The sequence below is a fragment of the Thermobia domestica genome, chromosome 3 (genome assembly GCF_964235325.1).
Source record: "Thermobia domestica chromosome 3, izTheDome1.hap1.1, whole genome shotgun sequence".
NCBI lineage: Eukaryota > Metazoa > Arthropoda > Insecta > Zygentoma > Lepismatidae > Thermobia > Thermobia domestica.
The window spans coordinates 154,669,349-154,679,097 of record NC_137456.1 but is presented as its reverse complement, the minus strand read 5'-3'; positions in this window follow the sequence as shown (position 1 = coordinate 154,679,097).

Below are 9,749 nucleotides of genomic sequence, written 5' to 3'. Positions count from 1 at the left end.
CTATGTATGTACTCCGTATCTTTAACAAACATACCATCTGGTATATTACAGTGAACATTAATTGTATCAAACGGATGAAACTGGTACATGTTCTATGTTTTTGGTTAAGTTTTACTCACTAAAACCTAATACAGTATTAATGGTATCTAAGGTTATATCACAATGCCCGCTAAATATTTTAACTTTATTTTTTTCTCTGTCCTCAATAAATTTAATATTTTTAAAAACATCGACGGGGTATGGAAGATTTGATTTAATATATTCTTCTATTTCTTTTAAATTATATTGACCAGGTTGAACTATAAGTGGTTTTGTAAGATCAGGAAAGTCAGGAAAGTTACTTCAAAATGTTAATTTATTATTTTTTCTGTAATGTTTGGAGTTAGATATGTACTGTGAAACCCAACTAGTCCTATACTTAAATTGTTGTTACTCTTGCCTAATTCGTAATGGAGTTTCTTCTTTAAAACAGAAGTATCACTCGTTAACTGAAATACCTTAGCCATTTATTATATAATAATTGAGCGAGTTTGATTTACCTAGAGATATTCCAAGAGAGAAAGTAATCAAGTTAATAGAAGATATCATTCAAAAATTAGAATACAGCTTAAAGAAGAAAAAGAGAAAACTACGAATTGTTAGATATGCATATTACACTTTGATTACGTTATCGGTTATACTTTCTGCAACAACTGAGTTTATTAATATTTTTATACCCGTAACAATTCTCTCAATATTAACAACGTCTCTTGCGACTGGAAGTGCTATTATAACAGGGTTGTCTTCCAAGTTAAACATAAGCAAAAGAAAAGATGAATATAAAACCATTGTCACTTGTATTAACTCATTTAAAGACCAGTTAGAGATGATAATAACATTAAATGGCGAAATGGATGAAGAATATATAAAAAATACATTGCATAAGATCAGAGAACAACTTAAAGATATAAGATCATAAAAGGTGCTGGCACCCAGGGCTTAACTTATGATATAAGGACTTGACGTTTTATCGGGTCTGAATCAAAATTTTCTCTATAATAAATGAGTAAGAAAACTATAAATTGGGATGTAAAAGAGATGATAAAAGAAACAACAGCTAAAAAAAGAAATGGAGAACTTATACCTTATGATATTCGATGTCTTATTGTGGGTCCATCTGGTTGTGGTAAAACTTTTTTGTAATTTAACTTCTTATTACAGCCAGGTTGGCTAAACAATTATTACTTTTACATGTATTCTAAAAGCATGAATCAGCCAAAGTACGAGCAATTAAAAGAACGATTTGAAAAAGCAGAACTAAAGTTCGAGAAACAAATAGCAACGTTCTTAAGCAGTAATGACTGTATTCTACCTATTGATAAATGTGAAAAGTACTCTGTCGTTGTGTTTGATGATTACATTTTGGAGAACCAAGATACTGTTAGAAATTACTTTACGAGAGGTGGACATAGACATTTAGACTGATTCTATCTTGCACAAACATATTCAAAAGTACCTAAACAGCTTATAAGAGATAACGTTAACTTCCTATGTGTATTTAGATAAGATGATACTAATCTTAAACATATGTATAACGAATTTGTTGGAGGAGATATGTCTTATGATAAATTTAAAGAGATATGCTCAAAATGTTGGCAAGAAGATTATGGTTTTATAGTAATTGATATGACAAGGAAGGTAAACGATGGTAAGTATAGGAACAAGATAAAACACTTTATAAACGTTTGACGTTTTTCACGTTTACGTTTTAACGGTTTACGTTTTTTGACGTTTTTTGACGCTTGTTCGTTTTCTATATAATAAATGGATGACAAAGAAATTAATAAGAATATTAAGTTAAAGGAGTTCTTGATAAAGGGCTTTAAATCTTGGAAGAAAGAAAGAGCAGGTTTATACGACAAATTTAAGAAACAAGAACAACCTGTAATTGATGCTATCCAAAATTTAGGAACTGAGATCAAAGAAGTAGCAGAACAAAATAAAAATCTAATAACTGAACTTGTTTCAGCTGTACATAAGACGCCTTCAATAGATCCTAGTTTACTAGGAACACCTAAAAAGATAACTTATGATAGTCCTCCAAGTAGTAGTGGTACACCCGTGACAGAAGAAATAAAACAAATGAGAAAACAAATTAAAGACAAAGTCGAAGGAGTAGAGCCTTTAACAACTGCACAATAATTTGGTAAGTTTGCAACAAAATATTATAGTAAAAGAAATGATAGTGTATTTGGAATAAGAGCTGCTAAAGAAGGTGGAAGAATAAAAATAAGATAGGAAATTCTGAAGTTAGAGTGAGTGGTGATGATTTGATAATTAATGGTAAAACTTATAAAGGAACAGAAGGTCTATGAGAATTGTTAACGATGAATACTAATAAAACCATTGAAGATTATGATGATGACGATTTTCAACAGTGCAAGGAAATAATAATAGAATCAGATGCTGCCTTCCAAAAATATAATCGAGATAAAAAGTAGAATCTAATAGAGGTTCTAAGTACATTAATATTATCAAGCTTATTTGGGATGATTATATTAAGCCATATTTACCTCCAACACCAACAAGAAAGAAAACACCAAAGTCTGGGGAAGGAATAAAAATATACAACGAATTACCTAAAGAATATATATAGATGGAAGATGTGAGAAAGTTAATTGATCGGCTAATAGTTATAGATGGAGAAGAAAAGGCTGGTAATAATAACTTTTATAATGAAAAAATAGGTATAGTGAGTATGATTAATAATAAGCTTTCGCAATTTATTCCTAATGATCCGAAAGGTATAGGTTATTTGATTAAGATCTTAAATACATTACCACCGCGATTCTGGAATGATGAGAAGCTTGGAAAAGGATTAGTAAATGATTTGGTTAATAAATTACCGATTGAGCTACATATTCTAGGACTTTCGTACTGTAGTCCAGGAACTAAGCTTCAAGAAAGATTAGAAAGAGGTGATAAAGGTATTAACCCATTAGATGAGGCTTGTAAAGAACACGATATATACTACAGAGACAATAAAGATACAGAGTCAATACATATTGCAGATGAGGAACTAGAAACTAAAGCATGGAAAAGAGCATTTAGTAGTGATGCATCAATTGGAGAACGATTAGCTGCTTTTGGAATTGGTACTGCTATGAATGCTAAGGCTAAGTTAGCATGGAGATTATAAGTTTTTAAATGTTATTATGTATAATTCTTTTATGGGTACATTCCATAAAAGCGTTGTTTCAAGATTTTATTTATAATAAATGGATAGTATTGAGAGTTACGAGTTACAGAGTTTTAAACCTAACACAAGAACATTTAATAATTTGAATGAACATATTGAGTTCGATTTCGATGTGGGGATGGGTTTATACATCCACACAAAGCAGATTGTCATATGACTTTTGAAGTTGTTGGCGCATCAGTTGGAGGAACATTTGGTGCAAATGATACTATAAAACTTGTAGATAACATCTTACCATTCTTCTTTTCTGAAACTGAGGTTAGAAAGCATGGAGTTGTTATAGATAAGGTTGAACTACCTGGAATAACATCTACAGCGATTGGCAGATTAAAGATTTCCAAACCACAAGTTGAATATCTAAAACAAGCAGAATCTGAAACAAATGATAAACTTGGTCTACGAAAGGACTTTAGCGTTTTGTACCCATTAAGATTAATTCCAGGCCGTTTAAGTGATTATAAAGAGGTTATGTGGAAAGATGGATTAAGAATAACATTTACAAAAGCTAACAACAATAACGATGTCTTGTACAAATGAACTGGAACAGAAGCAGGTGCAACAGCTCCTCACGATGGAAAATAACAATAAAGAATATGGAGATAAGAAAGCCTATTATTGAATACGAATCTAATTACGAAAACAGTTAAAGTTGAACATTCTTAAAGAACCTAAAATCATGTTTTCATTCCATAGTTATCAGTGTGTTCAGAAGACTGTTGTAAGTTCTTTCTTGGAGTTCGAGGTTACTATTCAATTTAATTCTAGACAATTTGATATGCCTGATTTCGTAGTTGTAATGTTCCAAACTGATAGAAGTGATAAACAAACAGCAGATGCAAGTAAGTTCGATCATTATAAGGTAAAGAATATCTATCTTAAGAATGGAAGGAATGAGGTATTTCCAAAAAAATCAAGAAACTTAGATATTCCTAACAGGGATTATTTTAAGATATATGAAGATTATACTGCATTTAAGAGAATAACTAGTGGTAATACCGTAATGCACTATGATCCTAAAGAGTTTATAGATAACAGACCAATGTATGTGATTAATTGCAGTAAGAGGAAAAATGTATCAATAAATGAGAGAACAAACCTAAAGATTGTAGTAGACTTTGCAAAAGCTGTTGCTGATAATGCTATATGCTATGCGATTTTCATTGGACAAAACAACTTTACATATGACCCTAAGAATGAGAAAGTAGTAGAAGAGTTTTAGATAGATGTATTTTTTGTAATGTTTGTGGGGTTTTTCCATAAAAGTTATTTTAAAATTAGCAAAAATGATTAAAAAGTTTTTTGTTAAAGATAAAAATTGAAGTGATCATTGATTTTCTATATAATAAATACGATGGCGAGTCATATTGAACTTTTAAATAAACTTGGAAGTCTTGAGCAAAAACAAGTTCTTGGATTAAGAGAATTAGAATTAGATACAGAATATAAGATTGTGAAAATGGAAAAGATTAAAACTAAGTTTGGGAAGAGCATTTTAGTTGAATGCGAAGAGTTTAAGATCTATCTTCCACCTAGATTTACAAAACACTTAACGGATAAAATGATTGATGAGATCATTAAAGATGGATTAAAAATCAAATACACTGCTCTAAAAGATAATAATCCAACTGTTGAGTTCTGTACGTAAATTTCAAATTGGAAGCGGTTTTATGAATTTTTTCATAAAACGAACATTTTCCTTACAACAAATAAGCTATGGCTAATTATTTGAATAAGAAAAATGATGTTATAGCATTGAGATTCCTTCGCATAGATGTGTTAGAAAAAGGTAAACCGTACGAGATAACATTATGGAAATTGATTCAAACACAACGTTATAGTCAAAGAGTTTTAGTACATATAGATGAGAAATATAAGACGTTATTACCACAAAGATATAATGATGATACTGAGCAAGTGTTAAAAGATATGAAAAAATATAAACTGTTTTTTAAGTATACAGGTTTGAAAGATTTTGATAATGGTTATAGAATACATCAATTTTACTTTAGAAATGATTCCAAAAAATAACAAAAATGATTAAAAAATTCCTAAGTGAAAAATGGAGTGGTTAGAATGGATCCCCAAAAGAAGTTTATACTCACTAATAATTTCAATGTAATTGTAATAAATGTGCAAACTGAAGTCCAAGTAGATTTTGAGATTAACGGTTGTCTATTCAGCTTGAACTATGATCAGTGGACAGAGTTTAAGAAATCATTGTTTCCTATAGAGAACGAAGTTAACAGAAGTTTCCATTATCAGTATCCAAACTTGTAATTTTAAGTATGTTCTAAGTTTATTCTAAGTTTATAACTGTTTTTATGGTTTCAAGACTATAAAAACTAAGATCTTTTAGACATACACAGCGCTATGTTATTCGATTTTTAAAGTTCTATACATAAATAAGGGATTTATTTGAGTTTTGTAATAGTATCCTTAGAGTTATACTACCCACAATACATTCAAAAAATTGCAAATTTATTTCTCTACCGAATATCGTTTGAATTTTAAAAATCGGTTAATAAATTACGTAGATATAGCGATTTGAAAATTTTGGGATTTTTTGAGGGTATATTTTTGAGTTTTCGAGAAAATATTATTGTTTAAAAAAGTCTTAGAATTTTGTGTTGATTACCCTAGTATTTTTTATTTTTCAAAAGCGACAAAAATTAGTAAAGTTATTAAAAATTAAAATCGTATCCTTAAAGTTAGACAACCAGTTGAGCACCAGGAAAATGACACCTTTAATTCTATTTCGATACCCGTTGAATTTTGAAAATCGGTTAATAAATAAAGATAGTGTAAGCATTTTTTGTTTTTGCCCCTGAGATTTCAGAAGTTATGGGGCCCGGCAATACTTGCCCCGGTAAGTATGCAACCCGCAATACATATATGGGCTATCCATAAATGCAATCAAATTGCCAAAATATTCAATAGGAACCAAGATATAGATAATCTTATTGCTATATATTTTTGAATTTGCCGCTTCTATAAACACTCATGCTTACGTGGTCTTCCTAAATGATCGTGTATCAGTAAGAGAACTAAGAGATATTTCGTCATGGATTCAATGACGTCATGCATTATGTTGTCTCGCTCATGGAGACTACGTCACCGATACAGCGCCCTCTCACGGCTGCTAGCTAGAAGCTGTGTTGAAGAAGAGAGGCTGATGTATATATGTATGTTGGCGTGAGGAGAAGGAAAAAAACTGGATTGTTAATCACGCTTCAAAAAGAAAGAAAGAGAATGATCATAAATCTCATGTACATGTATGTTATTGCTTTTCTCTCAACTGAAACTTGCTTAACAGAATTGTATGTGTGTGCGTGTGTGGCAAGAGTATATATGTATGTAACAGTTAGTCAGATGACAGACAATATATACAATTGACTGTGTTCAGCATACTAAACTTTAACTTCTCAACATTCAGCCATCTGTGGACCGATTTAGATCAAACAAAAACTATTTTTTCAATCAAAGACAGTGCTATAAGTTTTAGATGTAAGCTTTTATGATTCTAAATGTCATAAAAGCCTATGCGAAGTGTACTTTGTGCTATTCTTCTGTGTTAAAGTGTAATGGTTAGTGGCGGATTCATAATTTTAGACAATTAGGGGTGGAAACAAAAGTGCGCTCGTAGTTTAGTACCTATACTACTCACTCAACCCTACACAAAATAATTTCATCGGCGCTCGTTTAATTACTCCAAGTTAATTAGATTAGTGCACAGAGAACGTGATATCCACTAATTAAGCCTTATGTCACAAAAGCGTCTGCATTGATGCAACATTGTATGCGTGCTAATTCCCATTTATAGTTTTTTGAAAAATAGTTGAGCATACTTTTGAAATATAACCTTGAAAAGTAGTTTTATTTAAATATTGACGTTTCAATAGAAGTTTCAGTTCATTATTCATCGTTATTCAAAGTTCTTTTATTTGCGAAACTAATCAGCAAAAATATTCTGTGGATATGAAGTTCAGTAGCAGATTTAGAATAACAGTTGAAAGCTTTTTTTTCGTAAGAATACTTCATTTCTTTTTAAGAAATAAAGCTCCCATATACACGAACCTGAGTGCTTAGTATGTCTGAAACGTCGCAAAAAAATCAAATAAGACAGCAGAGAGTGATATTTATTACAAGCCCATAACAAACACGAATTGCTGCAAACGATTCCAGCACAAGAAAAACTCACAAAAATTCAAGGCGTGAAGTTGAAAAAAATAATCGGTGAAAAATGAACCTACACAGACATAAAAGCAAAAGGAAATTTAGTCAGTGCAGTGTAGGAAAGACAAAAACAACAATCAACCTTGTCAAGACAAAATTGAACAAAAAGTATAATAATAATAATAATAACAACAACAATAATAATAATAATAATAATAATAATAATAATAATAATAATAATAATAATAATAATCCTTCTCAATCTATAATTTGTGTACGAAACATATTAACGGAAAATTTTCTTCCTTCCTTTACTTCACTCTGCACATATAGAATGGAGAAGCGGTACGCTATTGTTTTGTTTACTGCAACGGAAGAAATAGAAGTCGTTTCAGTAAATTGGATAGAGAAAGATTGGTGTGCATGGCCGCCATTTAAAGGAACCGAGAGAATAAGGAAATGTATTTTGGAATGCCAGGAAGCAGGAAAGGATTGGAATAGGTACCCGACAAGGATTGTGAACTTGTACGGTGACTTGTTGAACTGTATTGTATGGTAGGCTACATTCCTAATACTTTAGATTTTAGTATATCGTATATGCCAGTGTAATATCCTCATTTTTATCAGCAAATTTTCAATGCGGATATTACGCAGGTCATATATCGCGGACACGTTCTAAAAATCGCGGACACGTTCGACAGACTCTTACGCTAGAGCTCAAAAGAAGACAGTCTCTCTTTTTTCCCTGTGGGACCTACTTTCCTCGGTAATGCCGCTCAAAGAGCTCAATTTTGAATTTTATTTTTGGTTTATAGGCAACTTTCGATAAACAAAGGACCAGGAAAGAGTGTGGGGTATTGGAAAGAAGTGGGATAAAGCTTATTCATAAATGAACATATCGTTACTTTGTCATTCAGGACTCAGATAAATGTCTTTAGTTAGCATGTCTATTTTGACCTAATGGCCCAGTTTTACTGCAAGCCTGTATCTGCGCACTGCATAACAGAAAAGTAGAATGTTACCTTATGAATAGTTCGTATTCGACTTCTTTCCAATATCCAATTCCTTTCCTGGCAAATTGTTCATCGAAAGTTGCCTAAAAGCCAAAGTAAAATTCAAATTTGGATCCTTAGAAGGACTCTTCCAATGAAAGTAGGGCCCACAGGAAAAAACGCAAGATAATTTATTTTGTCTCCTTTTGACTTCTAGAAGTTCCTGTAGAGCTTGTCCACGATTTTTAGAATACCCTATATATATATATATATATATATATATATATATATATATATATATATATTTACATCAGTTAATGATTATGACATCAAATACTATTCGAAACTTTCTTGCACCCACTGGAAAACGTGAAGTATATTAATAGTTATTTGCATATATTGTAATAGTAGACTGTTCCCATAATGCCCACCGACATCGATTTTACACAATTTGAGAAATAAATTTCACTTTTTATTTTGTGGTCAATTTGAAGGCATTTTGATATATTACCATTAAGAAACCCATATACATCATATTACGAATCAATCATTATGGAACAATTACGAACGCAGCAGTGGTACCAATCTTTGAAAGTTTCATTTAAAACTTTTTCCTTTTCCTTTTTTAATTGATTTTATGAGTAATGGTGCATTCAGTATAAAGGTACAACAAGATTCTCTCTCTCTCTATACTACCAGGTATACTTTCGTGTGTACATATGTTAGTGTGTGTGTGTGTGGCGGGGGTATATGAAGTATTAATTGTGATCGCGTAGCGGAACTTATCGATATTAGTACGTACATACGAGCGGCTGTTACTTCACACGATAACTTTGGACGAATGCGAATTTTTTAGTTCTGCTTTTTGCAATAAATAAGTATAGTAATTCCTCTCGAGGGAGTTCCCCTAAATGCTAGCGCCTCACCATGTCCAATTCAATCACAAATTATCTCAATCGTCTGTACATCGTTTGTACAGAAATGTGCAGGCGAAATTTTCGTTTGTACACAATTAGGGCTGCCGCCAGAACGAAAAAAAGTGGGGGCTGTCGAAGTGGTAGCCCAAATGTCCAATTCAATCACAAATTATCGCAATCGTTTGTACATCGATTGTATAGAAATATGCAGGCGAAATTTTCGTTTGTACACAATTAGGGGTGCCGCCAGAACGAAAAAAAGTGGGGGCTGTCTAAATGAAAGCACCCACTATGTCCAATTCAATCACAAATTGTCGCAATCGTTTGTACGTCGTTTGTGCAGAAATGTGCAGGCGAAATTTTTGCTTGTACACAATTAGGGGCGCCGCCAGAACGAAAACAATGTGGAAGGGCTGTCTACATCGAAGC